This window comes from Orbicella franksi, chromosome 2 (assembly GCF_964199315.1).
Source record: "Orbicella franksi chromosome 2, jaOrbFran1.1, whole genome shotgun sequence".
Taxonomy (NCBI): domain Eukaryota; kingdom Metazoa; phylum Cnidaria; class Anthozoa; order Scleractinia; family Merulinidae; genus Orbicella; species Orbicella franksi.
In genome coordinates, this window is record NC_138146.1 from 19,798,200 (window position 1) to 19,817,742 (window position 19,543).

A 19,543-nucleotide genomic window follows, 5' to 3' on the forward strand; every position below is an offset into this window, starting at 1 on the left:
AAACTCTGGGAACGAGATTGACAGCCGTATCAAACATGTTTGGCGCGCGCATGCGTCCCACGCTTGCTCAGCGCCTTGTATCCATAGTTTGATCTGTGTTTGATCAAACATGTTTTTACCGTTTGGCCACTCACTTCAATATCAGTATGTTTGGTCACCAAACAATGTTTGATGATGTTTGGTCGCCAAACATTTACCCTTTGGACAGGGCTTTATGGGGCGGTAGGGGTGTAACATGATACCTGGTTTTTCGGGAGTGCAACATTTCTTTCGTTAAAAAATGCTTAGTTTAGCTTATACCGTACGTAACACAAAATATATCACTAAAACAGAAACTAAACAGAAACAGAGACCAACGAACCGCGGTACAGATCAAGTTTGGTGACCTTTTACAATAAAAAAACATTGCAGATACCAGTCGTCAGTCACTGGTTAAATGGCCGTTGTCGAGAGGTTATTTTGGCAGTTGGGACGCGTTTTAGTGGCCATTGCTGTTGTCGAGAGGTGGCCGTTTTTGACAGGTTAAAATAGGAGTTAATGTATGTACTGTCCGCGGGGACCCAAAAAGTGGCCGTGGTAGAGACTCAGAGGTGGCCGTTAGTGGAGGTTCAACTGTAGTTCTGTTCTCTTGTGCTTTTACTTGCATCGTTGCGTCATGGGTTCGTTCAGTTCCTGAACTTTCCCTTTCCTCGCGCGCTATATACTAGTTATGTAACGCTTTCGAGTGGTACAAAAATACAAGTGACAAGTGGGATATTAACCTCTTACTAACCGAGTGCGAGGGCCGTACTGGGGAATATTGGCCCAAGGTCGTGGCAGTACGGACCGAGCGCAGAGAGGTCAGTACAAAAACGACCGAAGGCCAATATTCCCCAGAACGGCTCGAGCTAGCTAGGTTAGTAAGTAGTTTATTATATGGCACTCGGGCCATGCTTGTTTTGAATTAGCCGGCTTTCGAAAACAAAAAATACACAGCTTATGACCGTTTCCATGGAAACTATCCGTATGGCGAAATCCCGACCAAGAAAGAACCAATCAAAACGTTCCGATTTACCTCAAGACTACCTTGCCATATGATAATCCATGGTATACAACTCGAAACCGTTGCATATAAACTATTTCATAGAAAATACAGTGCTCAACACAATCAATGGTGCATACGCCCGGCACATGATGGGAATGTACAAAGATTTTTCTCGATTCTGATTGGCTGTATTTTCTATGGCATGATAACAAATAAATGTACTGTAAACTGCTAGTGATTTGAACTTGAACATGTAAGTGAGTAAAAATAACTATTTCTTTACCTTGAATTGCAAGCTCGCGCGCTGTAGATAGCGGCTAACGATTACTGTTTTGGCTCTCTCATTTTTAAAAGGAGCATAATAAAAAAACCTTTTCTTTAAATTAAAGTTGAAATCTCGACTAGCTCAATGAGACATTCATACAACAGGCCAATGTAACAGTGCGTCATGAAGTAGAATCAATTTACGGTCAGTCTACCCAGCTAACCACTGACAACACGGTCTAGACATGAAGAGAAACGAATTTCATCTCTGTCCATGCGATATCTTTCAACGAATTTCTGTCCTATTTACTAAAAAAACATTTCCATGTTGTTTGCTCCTGGCCCAGAAAGTAGCTTCGATTCGGAAGGGCCGGCGTTCAACGCTCGAAGGAGGACTCCAATTTTTGTTTTGGCATTTAAGTACACTACTGAAGAGTATCCTTTTCCATACAATTTTCTTTTTTTCCCTTCGAACTAAGTTAGCCGGTTAAAAACTATTTTTAAAAAAGAGACATCCTAAGCCTGGTTGATCGTAAAATACCCATCTAGCCATGCCTTTATTTGCTTTAAGCCCTCTTTCTTAGCTCCTAGCATATAGGTCAAGACCTTAAAAAGTAGGCATCTCATTTGGAACTTCAATTTTTTTCGTTTGGAAAAGATGTAATGTATTTCAAAATACTCTATAAACTGATGCAAAACTATTTAAAAAGCTTAAGGGTTTAGTGCGAATGATTTTGTACTCAGCCCAGAAATAAACCTTATAAGCTATTGAAGCTTTTCTCGGTCAACTTATGGCCTGAAGTGTTAAATAAAGGCCAACTACTATTGTTAGAAGAAAGACAATGCTTAGAGAGGCTGCAAATTACATAGAGGTTAGTCTCCATTAGGTCTGCCATTTCTTTTATAGCACATTTTGCAAAGATAGATTAGGCTGTCAATACAAGTACATTTCATGTGCATATAGGTACCGTTAAATTTGCCAACCACGTCATGGATTCCCCCTGTAGCCCAGTGGTTACATTTCCGAGCTTCGGTTCGGAAGGGCCGGCGTTCAGCGCCTGCAGGGGGACCCTTTTGTTTCTTTTCGTATTTGGGTTGGACTGAATAGTGTTCCTTTTCGTCCAATGTTCTGTTTTTTTCCCTTTGAACTAAGTTAGCGTTAAAAATTATTTTAAAAGAAAGACATCCTGAACCTGGCTAATCGTAAAATAGCCATCTAGCCATACCTTTATTTGCTTTAAGCCCTCTTTCTTAGCTCCTAGCCAATAGGTGAAGACCTTAAAAAGTAGGCATCTCATTTGGAACTTCAAGTTTTTTCGGTTTGGAAAAGATGTAATGGATTTCAAAATACTCTATAAACTGATGCAAAGCTATTTAAAAAGCTTAAGGGTTTAGTGCGAATGATTTTGTACTCAGCCCAGAAATAAACCTTATAAGCTATTGAAGCTTTTCTCGGTCAACTTATGGCCTGAAGTGTTAAAAAAAGGCCAACTACTATTGTTAGAAGAAAGACAATGGTTAGAGAGGCTGCAAATTACATAGAGGTTAGTCTCCATTAGATCTGTCATTTCTTTTATAGCACATTTTGCAAAGATAGATTAGGCTGTCAATACAAGTACATTTCATGTGCATATAGGTACCGTTAAATTTGCCAACCACGTCATGGATTCCCCCTGTAGCCCAGTGGTTACATTTCCGAGCTTCGGTTCGGAAGGGCCGGCGTTCAGCGCCTGCAGGGGGACCCTTTTGTTTCTTTTCGTATTTGGGTTGGACTGAATAGTGTTTTTTTTTCGTCCAATGTTCTGTTTTTTTTCCCTTTGAACTAAGTTAGGGTTAAAAATTATTTTAAAAGAAAGACATCCTGAACCTGGCTAATCGTAAAATACCCATCTAGCCATGCCTTTATTTGCTTTAAGCCCTCTCTCTTAGCTCCTAGCCAATAGGTGAAGACCTTAAAAAGTAGGCATCTCATTTGGAACTTCAAGTTTTTTCGGTTTAGAAAAGATGTCATGGATTTCAAAATACTCTATAAACTGATGCAAAACTATTTCAAAAGCTTAAGGGTTTAGTGCGAATGATTTTGTACTCAGCCCAGAAATAAACCTTATAAGCTATTGAAGCTTTTCTCGGTCAACTTATGGCCTGAAGTGTTCAAAAAAGGCCAACTACTATTGTTAGAAGAAAGATAATGCTTAGAGAGGCTGCAAATTACATAGAGGTTAGTCTCCATTAAATCTGTCATTTCTTTTATAGCACATTTTGCAAAGATAGATTAGGCTGTCAATACAAGTACATTTCATGTGCATATAGGTACCGTTAAATTTGCCAACCACGTCATGGATTCCCCCTGTAGCCCAGTGGTTACATTTCCGAGCTTCGGTTCGGAAGGGCCGACGTTCAGCGCCTGCAGGGAAACCCTTTTGTTTCTTTTCGTATTTGGGTTGGACTGAATAGTGTTTTTTTTTCGTCCAATGTTCTGTTTTTTTCCCTTTGAACTCAGTTAGGGTTAAAAAATATTTTAAAAGAAAGACATCCTGAACCTGGCTAATCGCGTTGGGGCCAAACCACCTCACAAATGTTTCGTCAGTTCTTGGGTATTTCACATTACTTCGCATTACTTAAAAAGTATTGACTCTGTCTACACCAAACTTGGCAGATGAGCAGGAGACCTATTGCGAATTATATTTACGTCAAAAATGTCAGTAAATGTCAAAGTTGTGACGTCACAGTAATGACGTCATGTTTTTTTGCCACTTTTGAAGTTTTTAATATGCATTGTTTTTACAGTGTGTTCGAAAGAGCACATCAAGGGGAGTTGAAACCTGAAAAAATTTTGTCCATATCACAAAAATTAAATGAAATATGGCAGTTTTAAATATGAAAAATAACTCTGCAAAATATGGGGTCCCCCCCTTGAGAAAAATCCTCAAATTAGAGCCGTAATTTTGTTCCAGTAAATGCAGCTATGTTGCCAATGTGATGTGCCAGATGACTAACGCAAAGATAAAGAAGAAAATCGGAATAAAAAATTATCCCTCTAGTGTTATTGCGTTAAAATTAGTTTTGTTACGTCATAACCTGTGACGTCATCCGTTTTTTTAATATTAATACCATCCTAACAAAGCCGAAAATCAAATTTCTAAAACCATACGATTTTTGACAACGTCAAACTTTCTATTTTTCTAGTTTATTAGCCTTCCTAGAGTAAAACTGAAAAAAATAAACCAGAGAGACTGAATTAAGAAGGACAGTATGCTTAAGCAAATTCCGGGGGGACGACAAAAAAATATTTAATTTACCATATCTCAAAAAAATAATCATCATAGCAAAAAACGGTTTTCAGCATTTTACTCCTCAAGTCAAGACCTTTCCAATGAAATAATCTTTACATTTGATTTTACAAAAAATTGTAGCACGTTTTGGTGACGTCATCAATTATGACGTGATAATCCGACATTTTGTCACAACTTCCAAATTAAAATAAACTGGAGAACAAAGAAAGTTCATCTGCCAAACTTGGTTCAGAAATATATAAACCAAGCAAATATTGCCTTCATGAAACATTTGGGGGGTGGTTTGGCCCCTACGTGAATCGTAAAATACCCATCTAGCCATGCCTTTATTTGCTTTACGCCCTCTCTCCTAGCTCCTAGCCAATAGGTGAAGACCTTAAAAAGTAGGCATCTCATTTGGAACTTCAAGTTTTTTCGGTTTGGAAAAGATGTAATGGATTTCAAAATACTCTATAAACTGATGCAAAGCTATTTAAAAAGCTTAAGGGTTTAGTGCGAATGATTTTGTACTCAGCCCAGAAATAAACCTTAGAAGCTATTGAAGCTTTCCTCGGTCAAATTATGGCTTGAGGTGTTAAATAAAGGCCAACTACTATTGTTAGAAGAAAGATAATGCTTAGAGAGGCTGCAAATTACATAGAGGTTAGTCTCCATTAAATCTGTCATTTCTTTTATAGCACATTTTGCAAAGATAGATTAGGCTGTCAATACAAGTACATTTCATGTGCATATAGGTACCGTTAAATTTGCCAACCACGTCATGGATTCCCCCTGTAGCCCAGTGGTTACATTTCCGAGCTTCGGTTCGGAAGGGCCGGCGTTCAGCGCCTGCAGGGGGACCCTTTTGTTTCTTTTCGTATTTGGGTTGGACTGAATAGTGTTTTTTTTTCGTCCAATGTTCTGTTTTTTTCCCTTTGAACTAAGTTAGCGTTAAAAATTATTTTAAAAGAAAGACATCCTGAACCTGGCTAATCGTAAAATACCCATCTAGCCATGCCTTTATTTGCCTTAAGCCCTCTTTCTTAGCTCCTAGCCAATAGGATAAGACCCTAAAAAGTAGGCATCTCCTTTGGAACTTCAATTTTTTTCGGTTTGGAAAAGATGTAACAATGGATTTCACAATACTCTGTAAACTGATGCAAAGCTCTTTAAAAAGCTTAAGGGTTTAGTTTGAATACTTTTGGGCTCAGCCCAGAAATAAACCTTATAAGCTATTGAAGCTTTCGTCGGTCAACTTATGGCCTGAAGTGTTAAATAAAGGCCAACTACTATTGTTAGAAGAAAGACAATGGTTAGAGAGGCTGCAAATTACATAGAGGTTAGTCTCCATTAGATCTGTCATTTCTTTTATAGCACATTTTGGAGAGATAGAGTAAGCTGTCAATAAAAGTACATTTCATGTGCATATAGGTACCATTAAATTTGGCAACCACGTCAAATTTATACGAATGTCTTAAGTTTGGGAAAACGGAAAGACCTAACCCTAAGAAAAATAATGATCTTCGTTATCTATTTCTTGACTTTATCCACTAGTATTGTATGTTGTTGTATTTATTTTTTTATTGCGTGACATTGAAAACGATCAGTATTGTATTTTTCCCGTGATAGATACGATGTAGATTTCTTCGCAATAACGGCTGCGAAAGAGACTACGCGATAGATTAATCAATTTTGAAAACATGAAACATTTATGAATTCACCAAAACCTAACAGGCCAGATCCGCGCGTGGGTTAAGTTGTTTGCATCAATTCTGTGACAATTTCAGAAACAGATCGCCCCATTCAAATTAAAGTTTACTGAACTTGAGTCGCAATACATGTAGGAGACTTTAGCCATTTATCAATCTCTTAAGAATTACGAAATCGTGAAAAATGCTCCGAATTATTCATACTGAAACTTAGAAAATTTGTGGATCTAGTGAATCTAGATTTCTTGACACCTCCATTCTTCGAACCTCAGCTCAGCGAACCGATTTATTATTAGTCTTTTCCTTCCTCTAATAATCGCTACTGGCTGGACGTCAAAAGCTGTCGTTTTAACACAAACCATTTATTGGTAGTGTGACACATTAACCATGCAGAGGTAATCATAAACTTTTGGTATTTTGATATAGCGCCCCTATATGTCAGACGCCCCTATTTGTCAGGTAGCGTTACCAACCTTAGGAGTTTCACTGCGGAGTCTGCATCTATGGCGCATGCCTGAAATGGTTGCTCCTGGAGCTCTCGGGTAGTTACGTCATGTATGGGGACATATATTGTACCGAAATATATGTTTCATATCTTAGATTGGCCGCGCGCGTATTAAAAATTCAAAATGGCCGCCACAACACACAAAAAAACGCGCGAGAAAGGTAGGTTTTATCTTTTATTCATGTTCTAAACGGATGTGAGAGCTCCCTGTGGGACGGTGGAGACAAGCTTTGACGAATTCTAAGGAAAAGATTGCGGATTCCTGGCGGATTGGTTAAAAGCAAAGGTCTACACAAGCTTTGTTCCGTATTTAAAGGTATTAAGAACCATTTGATATTATCCTTGACTACATGTATATTAACAATAACTCAATGCAGTATCGACGTCGCCTGATACGATTTATAGAGGTCGTTGCTCGGACCGACCCGTTGTATTTATGAATATTTTATGATTATTTTAATACATTTGCGACGATTGATATGTAGGTGTATAAATAATGGAACGAATGTATGGAATGTATTTAAGGACGGTGCTCACTAAATACAAAGGTTTTTGCGCCAGGTTAGGACTACGTGGAAAAAATAGATCGTTGCAAGGGCTATTAAATTCCACCAGGAAAAATTGGGGTAGCCATGCATTTTTTCGAGAAAAACTAACCTTGAATCTCAACTAAAATGCTGACATCAGCATTTTTCTGAAAAAAAAAGGAAAGGATGTTTTTTCACAGATTTCCTTAGAATTCGCCTTTACATAGAGAAAAGCAAACACATTTATAAAGATCTTAAAACTGCATGGTAAATGGCAACATAAAAGCCATTTTTAGTATGTTTTTAGTTACAAAATCGTTGCAACAGTGCTTTTAGCATCTATTACAGCCTTGCCCTGCTTCAGCTAAAATACAGCCTAAATACCTTTTTCTCACAACCAGAAACTAATCACGTGTTGAATAGGCTTGCCGTTTCCGTTTCACAACATAAAATGTAGGGGTAACCATGCGTTTTTTAAAGTTATTGATTTTTTTTGAAAACTTTTACAGTGCCAGTTATATTTTTTCCTGTCACCTCCCCCGTAAGTAAAACATTTGCATATCTCGCAGTTGTTTTGCATGCGCACTATGCCATCTGCAGATGTTTGCAGTTGGATTTCAGTAAAATTTTGGGCTGATAGCAGCTAGTTTTTTAGCTGGAAGATGTTAACAGTTAGTGATTAGCGATATGCTGCTATTCTGGTGTTCCTGATTTAAGTACAGGTTCATTAAACTTGATTTGGTCACAGTAGGAAAATTTTGCTTTCATTTTAGTTGTGTGCTTGGTAACATTGTTGATTGCGTCAATGTTAACACTAGCAAGTGTGTGGTGCTTAAACCATGCCTTGCGTGATGCGCAGAATGTGTGCACACTAACAAAAGTAGGCACCGTCCTTAAGTGTTGTTGCATGAAACTTTGTAAAACCTATGCATTCAGTTTATAAAAATAGGTCCGCAGTGCATACATGTGTGGCTTACAAGTTATACTTGTAATTAGGATAAAATTGAATTATCATGAAAAAAAATGAAAGACACTACTAAGATTTTCAACTCAAAAGGTTAGTGATCGATAGTAGAAGGTGAAAATATGACGTATTTTAGAGAATAGGGTGCTATTACAGAGAATCACAAAGTGTGCTTGTGTGTGGCTTCCAATTATTTAGTTTCATCGTACTAGTAGTTATGATAGCTACAACCCTGTATACCACAGATACATGTCTCTCAGTACAATGTATCTGAATATAATGCAGCATAAAAAGTAAAATTGGCACCAATCCAAGATTTCAAGGAGCCAGAATTGACTTGATTACTAGTGCTTACCTCTGGTTTCCAATGCATGAAGTGACTGAGAGTGATACTGCTACCCTACCCCTTGATGGGATGCTAGTCTGCTGCAAGTCCCCCTCCCCACAGAATTTTTTGTCCTCATAACAATTTGTTATTACCCAAATCCTGAAGAATAAACTGGTAAAGAATAGCAATAAAAACCCATCAAAGTATAAACTACAAAAAAATAAAGGAAACTGCTGTTTCTAGCCACCTTAAGTAAGCAGTACTTAGCTGGCATGGTTATTCTTGCTTGTCTGACACTCCACCCAAATGTGAAGTGTCCTACTGTAACCAGTGTGTTCTGTAATTTTCAAGGGAGCTGACAACTGCCATTAGAAGTAAAACCAACATCACTTTTGGATTTTATCATTCCCTCTTTGAATGGTTCCATCCACTCTATGAGAAGGATCTTGCCAATAACTGTACGACATGGGATTATGTCAAGGTATGCAAAAGTGTATATATTGAAATTATATGTTACCTAATCATGCACAAAGCTATGTTCCCATGAGATAACAACGCAATTCTCTTACTGTTGCTTCGTTAGCGCAAGCGAATATTAAAGGCGCTGAACTGGCCGGATGCGAGTTTGTTTTGTTGTGACACCAGTTCGATACGAGGTCGGTCCATTTTTTCTTTCTGGTTTATTTCTCTACTTCTTTCAAAAATAAAAACATCTATTTAAAAAAAACCGTGCTGTCGAAGCTGCTAAAAGTAACCGTTTAAGTTTGCGCCGCGTCAAAATCCACCTTGGAAGGATTTGCTCCAAAAGATGCCACTCAGAAAACTGACTTCATCGTTTAGCAAAACAAAGGTTTGCAAAATGTACGGTCAGTATAAATATGTACGGTGGACTGCAGACTACAGACTTAGGTATGAAACGCAGACTAAGCATTATGGACTGGGTGTAAAACACGGACTCAGATATAAAATGCAGACTGTGGACTAAATGCGGCTTACCGACTGCAGTCCATGTTTTACATAATATATGTATAAACGAGAACAAACCCTCTCCTGTGAAAGTGCTTTGTGATCAATTCATTTGTTTTCGCCCCTACTGGAGGGAGGCCAATTTCACATCTACCTAACAGCTCAGGCACAAAATGCTGTTCACAGAATGTTTGCTTTTTATTGTACCAAATCTACCGAACCTCAAACGCACTCTTTAATCTACAATTACTACTAGTTTTCATTGTAGCAGAAATGCCTGGTCAGTGTCTGACCAGGCTAAGCTTTCACCTGTTAAAACCTCAAATTTACCAGACAACTGCCGTATGACCGACTGTTATTTGCAAACTTGACAGTAACATGTTTTTGATAAGCATTAATTTTGTTTTAATCATTGCCAAAGGTACATTACTTTAAAAAATTTTGGACATTTAATTTTGGGATGCTTTGCTAGAACATAGCTTAGAACATTAGCATAGCTTTTATGGAATTGATCTGCATTACAAGTATGTTCTCATAAAAGAAACACAAATTTTCCTTTCAGGTGATAAAAAGAACAAGCAAATCGTAATTCAAGTTCGTACTTCATCATGCATGTGATGGTGCAGTCCAAGAAGAAAGTATGTACTTTATACTGTACTTTAAATTAATTTTGGATGCTTAAAATTTCTAGGCTCCATTTCCAGCTGTTTTGGGGGTCCGGTTGTTTATCCTCCTCCCAACGAACGGCTGGAGCACTGGTCCGTAGTGCTTGTCTGTGACGTCACATCCGCTTTTTATGCAAATTATCATGTGGGCACCATGCGGGCAGCGTGGGAAAAAAAATGGCAGAGTTTGTTACTCCACAAAAAATTAAACCTGTCAGCAAAGATGTGTTCTATGTGGAAATGTTTTGGATAATTCAAGGAAAAGTGTAAAACTAAAAGAGGAACTTGTTTCAAAGCTACAAGAAACGGTAGCTAGCAAGAATCTCGACTTTGCAACGATTGTCACAAATCACTGGGTAAACAAGTATTTGAGTTAGTCAACATCATTGATCCTGAGCCTGAAGAGCACAATGCAAGAGAACTATCCACTGAAACCAGGAATCACGAGCCAGTGTTATGTCCTCAGCCTGCCTCTGTTGCGAGACCTCTGTAGCTAACTAGAGCTTTTCCTTATCGCTATACCATGCAGCCAGGTTCTACCACTCTCGGTAGCATGACTGAATGTCACTAATTCTGTAGAATTTCCAAAGCGAAGAAGCTCCCGTGTGTAGAGTTGACGTAAGAACTCTTTTTTCTTGGCAAAAAAGATACCAAAGTTTAAGGCTGCCAGTTCCTATCCCGACTTCAGTGATCCGACCACAAAGTGAACGAAATTGCTTGTCCTATTCAGGTAGACACATGACGGTAATAAAACTCGTATCCTAGCTCATGGTTTAGTTCTAGCCCTATGTTTTTGAAATTATCGAAAATTGCTATTACAAATAATCAACATTCAAAATCAAGTTGATTTACAAGTAAAGTGAAGCCTTGGAGCCGAGTGGCTCATAGCTGCTGGAGCTTATCCCGGTTTCTGTAGTATGAAGCAGCTAGGAGTATTTCTACTCCCCCTGGACAGGATGCTAGTCCATTGCAGGTCACTCCCCTGCAATTTGTTAGGTTTCCCCAACAATTTGCCGGTACCCATTTATATTCCTGGGTGGAGAGAGGCACTGTGAGAGTTAAGTGTCTTGCCCAAGAACACAACACAGTGTCCTAGGCCAGGGCTCGAACCCGGACCACTCGCTCCAGGAATGAGCGCAGTAACCTTACCACGAGGCCACCGCATCTCCAGCGATTTACAAGTAGACATCACCCAAAATAACTTTTTTTCTGGCAAAATTGAATACAATTGAGAGACATGCATTTCCTTGGTGGTCCACATCTGTAAATAATGCAGTGTTTCAGCGAAAACTATAAACATGCACAGTAAAGCAGCCAGACATGCATGTAAAACTTATTTGTCGGTTGCTTTGGGTGTGTTTACTAGAGCTGATGGTTCAGTGGATAATAACTGGTGAAACTTACAGAGATTTCAGATTTGGTGATTAAAAGTAACCCCTCCCGCTTCCTTGTATGACAGATGAGGACTTGATTTAAGGAAACTAGACAAAAGTACATGTATCACCATTACACTTACATTTCAAAAGTTATGAGGCTTGCAAGGTTTCTCCAAATCCCTTAAATCTGCATCAAAATGCAAACGTAAACCCTCCCTATGGCATTGTTGTGTGTACATTCCTAACTGTCACAACAATACTTGAAATTGGAATAGAGTATTACTACAGTGCACAGGTCAGGTGTGTTTCTTCCTCCCCTGCCATTTTTATGGTGGTATGCTTTAATGTTTCTTGAAGGACCATAATGGATTATGACTTTAACCCCTTGATTATAAACTGCCATTTCATATGTGATTGTCGCTATTGAAATTCTTATGTTGCCATCTGATTTGGCTATTAATCACTAAGAATGTTCTCCTCATTTTGTTTATCAATTCTGGCTGGAATGACGCATCTCCATTATAGACTCTTTGGATCTCCCTATATCATTCAAGACAACTTGTTTCATCTGACATTGAATAATAAATATATAATCAGAGTTAGGGAAAAGGGCCAAGGTGAGGTTTGCATCACCACTGGCATCTTGAACAGAATATACAATGTTCTTTTGATTGGGAATCTGATAAAGAATGACAAACTCTTCCACAGAGCTCTCAAGTTGATTTGTTTGCAAAGAGTGAGATCTTTGATGGTGTAGCTGTTGTTTGTGATGCCGCATGCGTCACCCCGTTAGGGGGGTCTATTCCCCCCCCCCCCCCACAGGAAATTTTCAAAAATGGAAGTAGCTAAGACATGTTTTCCTTCATTCTGAACAGAAATGTGATGCTTTAAAAGCAACTGTTTGGATCCCAGAATTTTCTTGTTATTGGACCAATATACTCTTTCTTAACATTCTGACTTACATGTATCTACAAGTCAAATTAACATGTTATAATGCTTGTTCAAGTGAGTACAAACCGAAAAAGGATTAAATTATATCATAAAAAATAGTTTATTATGAAGGAACTTCACTAAAGCAGCAAGAAATCTTAAATGCGTGAAAAATAATAGTTTCAGCGTGAGAGTGTAAGATTGAATTTGTTTGTGTGAGTCTCATGCTCAATGCGTGAGACTTGAGAGTTCTGCTTCCATCTCCAAGGCTTAAATCATGTTGTCTTTGGTTTTCTTAGTTACTTTTGTGGTGAACTCAACAAATAAAAGGGGACCCCTTAAACAAGAGAACATATTTAACTTATTCTTGAAAAATATTTGCGGAATGCTTGCTCTCTTTTGTTGGCTGAAACGCCCCAGTACAAACTTAATCAGCTGTCAAGTTTTTGATGAAAAGAATTATTCTTGAAGGGCCATTTTTAAAATGATATCTGTAGTTAATAGAAATTACCTAAAGCTATAAAGAATGCTGAAGGGACTGACTGGTCACATGAAAAAAAAAAAAAAAAAAAAGAATTGTCACATGTAGCTTAACAAACCGTGTTGAACTAAATTGATACTGTATAATACCATAATAGTATAATAGTATATTTTTCCTTTTAACAAATTCAAAATGGCATCCTGCTGTGTTTCCCTAAATTTGTCTATATGAAAGTGTTCTAAGACACACTTTGTAGCAGAAGAAACTCATCAGCACTGACATCCACCATGTTGGATCGACGAGTGACAAAACTGACCAATAATAATAATAATAATAATAATAATAATAATAATAATAATACTTTATTCAAATACAGAGTACAAAGAGTATTTGAAAAGGAGGACCATGAGGTTATCCCTATTTAGGTCCCCTAACTAAAATTACAATCTAAAATTTAAAATTTTAAAATATCTATTACGTAAATAATTAACAATTTAAAATTTAAAAATTTGAAATATCTGCTAAGTAAATAATTGAGAGGGAAGCCTGGTTGATTCGAGCAGGCTTGACTGTGATTGGTCCAAAAATATACTGGGTAGACCAGTGATCCAGCCGTAGTGTGGGGCCAGGAACGTGGGCTCACAAAACGGCTGGAAATTGAGCCTATAAAATTTCAGACACTTACAAATTTCAGACGGTTATATTTTTAGACATTTTTTTGTCCGAATTTAACATTGTCCAAAATTTTTTGCAAGTAATGTATATGCAAACTATTTAAATTTTATTTTTTTAGATGTCCCCCAGTTCAGAGAATTTTAAGTGGCTCATTTCAAGCTTATTTATTCCTAGGTCAATAGTATTCCTTGGAATGATTCAGAATTTGTTACCTCTGGCTTCAGAGTTAATGTTTGGTTCAGAATCACATATCCCAACAACGAACATCATTGCCTGGCTCAAGGCTAATGTTCTGCTGAAAAAACACTGATTGATTGCTCAAGAAATTAATTTGTTTTGGTGGGGTAGAAATGTTTGGGTAATCCTTTACGAGGTTGTGAAATTCTTAAGACTCTGAAGCAAAATTTTAAGAGAAAAGAATTATTTGCACATTGTTTTTATGCAAGTTCAGCAAACGTCATGTACAAAGTACTCACTAGTTACATATTGGATTTGCAGGCAAGTTGTTAGAGAAATAGATCACAGGATCAAGGACAGTGCACCCAAGAAAGAGGACCCAGGACAGAGGACCAAGGACTTGGAACAGAGAATCAAGGAGCAAGGATAGGACTGAGGACTGAGGACCGACAACTGGGCATCAAGGACAGTGGATGAAAGCAAGCCTTGAATGGCAAACTTTCATAAGTTAAATTTATACTGATATATTAAGGTATATGAAATATTACCAGCAGCAGAGATGGTGCAGTGCACCTTGCCCCGAGGGTTTTTCTCCGGGTACTCCGGTTTCCCTCACTCCTGAAAAACCAATATTTTGAAATTCCAATTTAACAAAATTGGTAACACATTACTGTGAACCAACTGAGATGAAAAATTCTTTCATTACTGAAGGTAAACATTTGTAATACCAATTTATTACCCTCTGTTCATTTCCTAGTGACATGTGCGCATGTGGTTTCACAGTCTCCTTTGCAACTGTTATTTTAGTTAATGAGCAAATTGGGAAGAAACTTTATCTATTTTCTGTCTTTTTCAAAGATCTCTTTTTTAATCATAGGTAAAGGGAAATTCCCGAGTCAATCAATCAATCAACCAACCAACCAACCAATCAATCAGTCAATAATCAATCAATCAATCAATCAATCAATCAAACAATCAATCAATCAATCAGTCAGTCAATCAATCATTTAATCAATCAAAAAATCACTCAAAAACTCAATTAATAGTCAAGATAAAAAGCCCAGGATATGCAGCTAACTGAAATGGCAATTACCAACCTTTAAATTTATCTAGTTGCAATTTGGAGATCTTTAACATTGTATTCCAATACCACTTTGATGCACATGTAACTAGTACCGATGTAAACAGAGTATTGAACTGACCAGTGTGTTGTGTGGGTGTCGTTCATTTGCAAATAAGTGGCTTGCTTGTCACATTTTCCATACAATTCATTATATCAGAGCCGGGAATTATGCCAATAGCAATCATTACTAAAAATTAACTGAAATGCAATTATGGTGAAATCTGTTTTTGTGAATTAAAAGTTTGGTAATTCTTGTTGTATTTTCATGCGTACAGACATAAAACAAAAAAGTGCCGACCTTTTGTTCAAAATTGTCATAAAAAGTAAATTTTTGCAATTATTTGAATTCAGAAATGGACAATGAAATTTCAAAAACCCATGCAGAAAATAAATCAAAATATATTTCAATTAGAAATAATTTATGAAGTGCACTTTATCCAAGAAAAGAAACCTAAACTGAACACTCAATCTGACTCAATGAAAGCAAAACTATTTAGTTCCTAATTAACACATTCTACAGTTCCACATTATAGAGTTTTTAATCACATGCAACAAGACTTTCACATGCATTCCTAGTATATAAAGAACTTATAAGAATATGACTTTAAGTTTTACAAATTCGAAAATGATGAACGAATCATCGAAACATCATCCAAAATTATTATTGCTGATTTTTATTCTTAATTGTTTGTCCAAAGCCTCCATTACTAGAAAATACAGTCAAAAGTTATTTACCATTTTATTTCTTTTTTACACGTGTACAGACATTTTGAGTGCTCATTAAAAATTTGCATGTTGAAATTCTAGGATTCTCTTAAATGCAAAGCTAAAAATATTCCTATAGAGTTCTAGCAACAATTTATTTCAGTTCCTAAAAAGAAATTGAAGTTACACTTTTTTGATATTTGTACAGGCAAGTCAGACAGCAGGGTATAATCATCACAGTAAATTTGATTTACAGAAGCCACTTATTTGCTCATGAAAACCTAGTTTCTCCTTCTCACAAGATTCCTATTGAGCAGCTTTATGATGAAATCTGTTCACTTCCATTGGTTTTCCGCAGAAATCTTAAATCGAGTTTGGAGTTGAAAAACAATATCTTTTGACAACATCAACATAAGAAACCTTTTAAGGTTCTCTTTGTTTTTAAGTCTGATTTTGAAAAAATATATATTCATGTATGTTGTACTTAATATACTGTTGCCAGAATGCTAAGCTATTTGCTTTTCTTGAGAAAATTTTTGCCTGAATTTACTTTCAAAAATAAAATACATTTTTGTAATCCAAATAAATTTGTTTTGGGAAAGTAGCTGCTCAATAGGAAACTTGTATTCAAGAAAAAAAAAAAAAAAAAAAAAAAAAAAAATATATATATATATATATATATATATATATATATATATATATATATATATATATATATATATATATATATATTGTAGTTTCAACGTGCATCATGCCCTAAAATCATTGGCTAACTCAGTTCTCACTGATCACAATTATTTTCTCTGAGTGAGCAGCATTTTCATTTTTGTCACCGATTTTTTTTGTTCAGATCAATAGCATGATGGTGCTTGAAACTACAGTATTGTTTTTTATCACCTTTGAACAAAGGAAGCTTCCTAAAACTACCCTTTTGTGATAATCCAAGTAAATTCGATTGGCTGATCAAGAAATTATTAATTGAATGCAATACCAATCTGCTGCTTTTCACAAATTTATTCAATTTACTAAGTTTTACAGAAAATTGTTATTTATTACTCGTTCAGTAGTACAAAAAATTCTGAGCCACGTTTTTCCAAAATAATGGCTTTAAAGTATAGTCGATTGTAGGATTAAGAAATTATGAAATCAATGCAATAAAAACCTGTAGGATTTCACAAATTTATATAACTAACACGCATTTATTGTCATACAAAATTGTTATTTCTTACTCGATCAGTTTTTAAAAAACGATTTTTTTTTCTAAAATAATTTCCTTGCCTCCTTTGTTTAAAGGTGCCACAGCAAGCTCAATAGCACAGAAGTAAACAATTAACTCAGCTTAGAAAACACTACAAATGTTGGTGTCATAAGGTCTTCACATTAGCATTGACACTAACATGTTAAAGAGAGGCCAAACGTGGGGATAGTCAGAAGAACAGGGGTGTAGAACAGACCCTTCAGATCTAGTGGGCGTTATTAGTCAGCTATAATATTGGTATCATAGTACGTGTATAATAGAGAGAAAATTAACCCTTATGGTTGTTTTCGTTAGGATTTCGATGCAGTAGTTTTCAGTAGTTCAAAACCACCTAGGGAATTGGGCTTTTTAATCCTACTTTTCTCCAAAAAGTGTTAACTAAGGCAGATTAAGTATGTCTATTATTACTACTTGAGCATCTATTCAATAGCAGAACTAGTTAGTTAGAGTATAAGTTTTTTTACTGTGCTAATGAGCTTGTTAGTTTTGTTCTTTGTGGATGTGATATTTTCCACTGAACTTACTATATTTTAGATTATTTTCAGGAACTGAGATGGCCCATACACCCGCGCTCAACACAAATGGTCAGATTTAAATCTAGCCGATCCATGTCCCTGCAGGATTGTGGAAACTCTTGCTCTGAGGACGGTGTTTTGGACGTTCCTCTGCAATATTCCAACTGAGAAATCCTGGTGAGTTTATCTGCTCCGCTCATTTTTGATGGAGGCACTTAGACACTTTGATGGTGTGGTCGTTTGCTCTCAAGTGGAGAAGGCATCATGGGGGAAGGTGAGGGTTTGCTTTTCATGTCGTTTTGGCTTTACTTGACTACGTCAGAAAACCACACCTTTATTCCAATTGGCTTGAAGGATGTTTGTTTTCAATCAGTGTTTCTAGAGTTTTTCTGTTGTTGAGGCCATAAAACAGTAGTGCTTTAGTGCACGTCACGAGTAGTACATTTCCAGGATGTTGGGGTTAGTTTTGAACAATGAAGGTCACTGATCTGGCTTGACTGGAATTTCACAAGCGACACTAGATTGAGCTGATAGTCATCTGGGATTCTTCTGGAAGAGCTGATTCTCGTTTAGGGCTTTTCTTAATTAAAAATAATAATTTCCTTTTCGTTTAAATTCTGAAGATAAAAACAAATTAGGTATCGAATAAAAATAAGTAAGTCACAATTTATTAACACTATCAGTCCGCAGTTCAAAGAAAAATTAAGAACATTAACCGCTTAAAATATCAATTAAAATTATCTGGAATTACAACTTTGGCTCTTTTTTTTTTTCCAATTAACTCCAGGAATTAGTTAACCTAAAAGAACTCAAAAGCAGTCTACTGCGCTGGCGTTACTTGAGTCTTCCCGGAGTGTTGCGTAACGATGCGAATGACGCCAATGAAGGAGGCTTCTTTTTGAGAAATTTAAATCTTAGCTACTAAACAAATAGTTACATTTTCCGTGATCAAAGTTCAAAGCGTAGGCCAATTGTTCATTTTGAGCTTGCAAAGCATTTAAATAACCTCGTAAAGGTTTTTTGTAACCAAACATATCCATTGTTCGATATGAATTTTGTACGTCTAGGGTTTATCTTGCCTTCTTTAACTTACTTAATATTGAAGTTGGTATTTAATCTTTTTTTCACTAAACTTTGGCCAATTGCTCATTTTGATTTCCAAAACCTGAGATTTACCGCGGAAACTTTATTTTTTGACTAAGTACATAACTGTAAGCTAATTGTCAATATTGCATTCCAAAACTATAAATTCAACTTCTAAAACCAAGCATATATTTCGTTTTTTTTTTTTAATTTCGTAGGCCAATAGACCTGTCCCGCATTCCGACAAACAATAGCGCCAAGTCGAGGTCAGGGTGGACAAAAATACAGTAAATGTATGAAAATGTCCACCCCAACCTCGCTCTGGTGCTATTGTTCGCACTGAAGTTGAATGCGGGAAAGGTCTATTGTTCATCCTTACGTCTTAAACAAACTAAACCTAGGAAACGTTTCTCGTCGTTTTTGTCTTATACTTGCTCAACTTCGTTATTATCCTCGGGGATGCAGCGGCAGTTAATCGTGACGGGACGAAATAAACCGAGCGGTAAAACCTTTCGTCAGGTCGATTTTGCCGCTCGGTTTACGTCGACTCTTCCGACTAACTGCCCTAAGTTTCCGAGGATCCTTCGTTGTTTAATGTTATTCAAAGCCAAGATTAACAATAACAAAAGCGCAAATAAATTTCAAAATTCCACCGTGTTTGCCTTCTTTAAGACGCTTTTAACTGTGAATATTTAGTAAGATTTTTTATGAATATTTAAACTACGATTCTCTCGAAAAATATTTGGATTTTTTTGTACAAATTAGACTCGGTCGATTTTAAATAACTAAAAGTAAATATCATTAGCGAAATTCTAGGTGATGTGAACGGACGAAAATCGCCCATTTGCTTTCGCATTAGTATTTATTTACTTTAGCAAAATACGCTTAAACCTGAAAACAAATTACTAATCTTTCATCGCTTTAACTTTGATCTTATTTAAACATAAGCGAAAATTCCTAAACTTGTATCAGCTCGGACGGTAGAGTTTCAAGTGA

At 36.7% G+C, this 19,543-nt stretch overlaps 1 protein-coding gene across 1 annotated transcript in view; it reads left to right on the plus strand.

The window, feature by feature from the left end:
- Positions 1-19,543, plus strand: part of LOC145478514 (alpha-L-fucosidase-like) — a 77,493-nt gene that overhangs the window by 19,076 nt on the left and 38,874 nt on the right. The gene's annotated exons all lie outside the window — the stretch shown is intronic.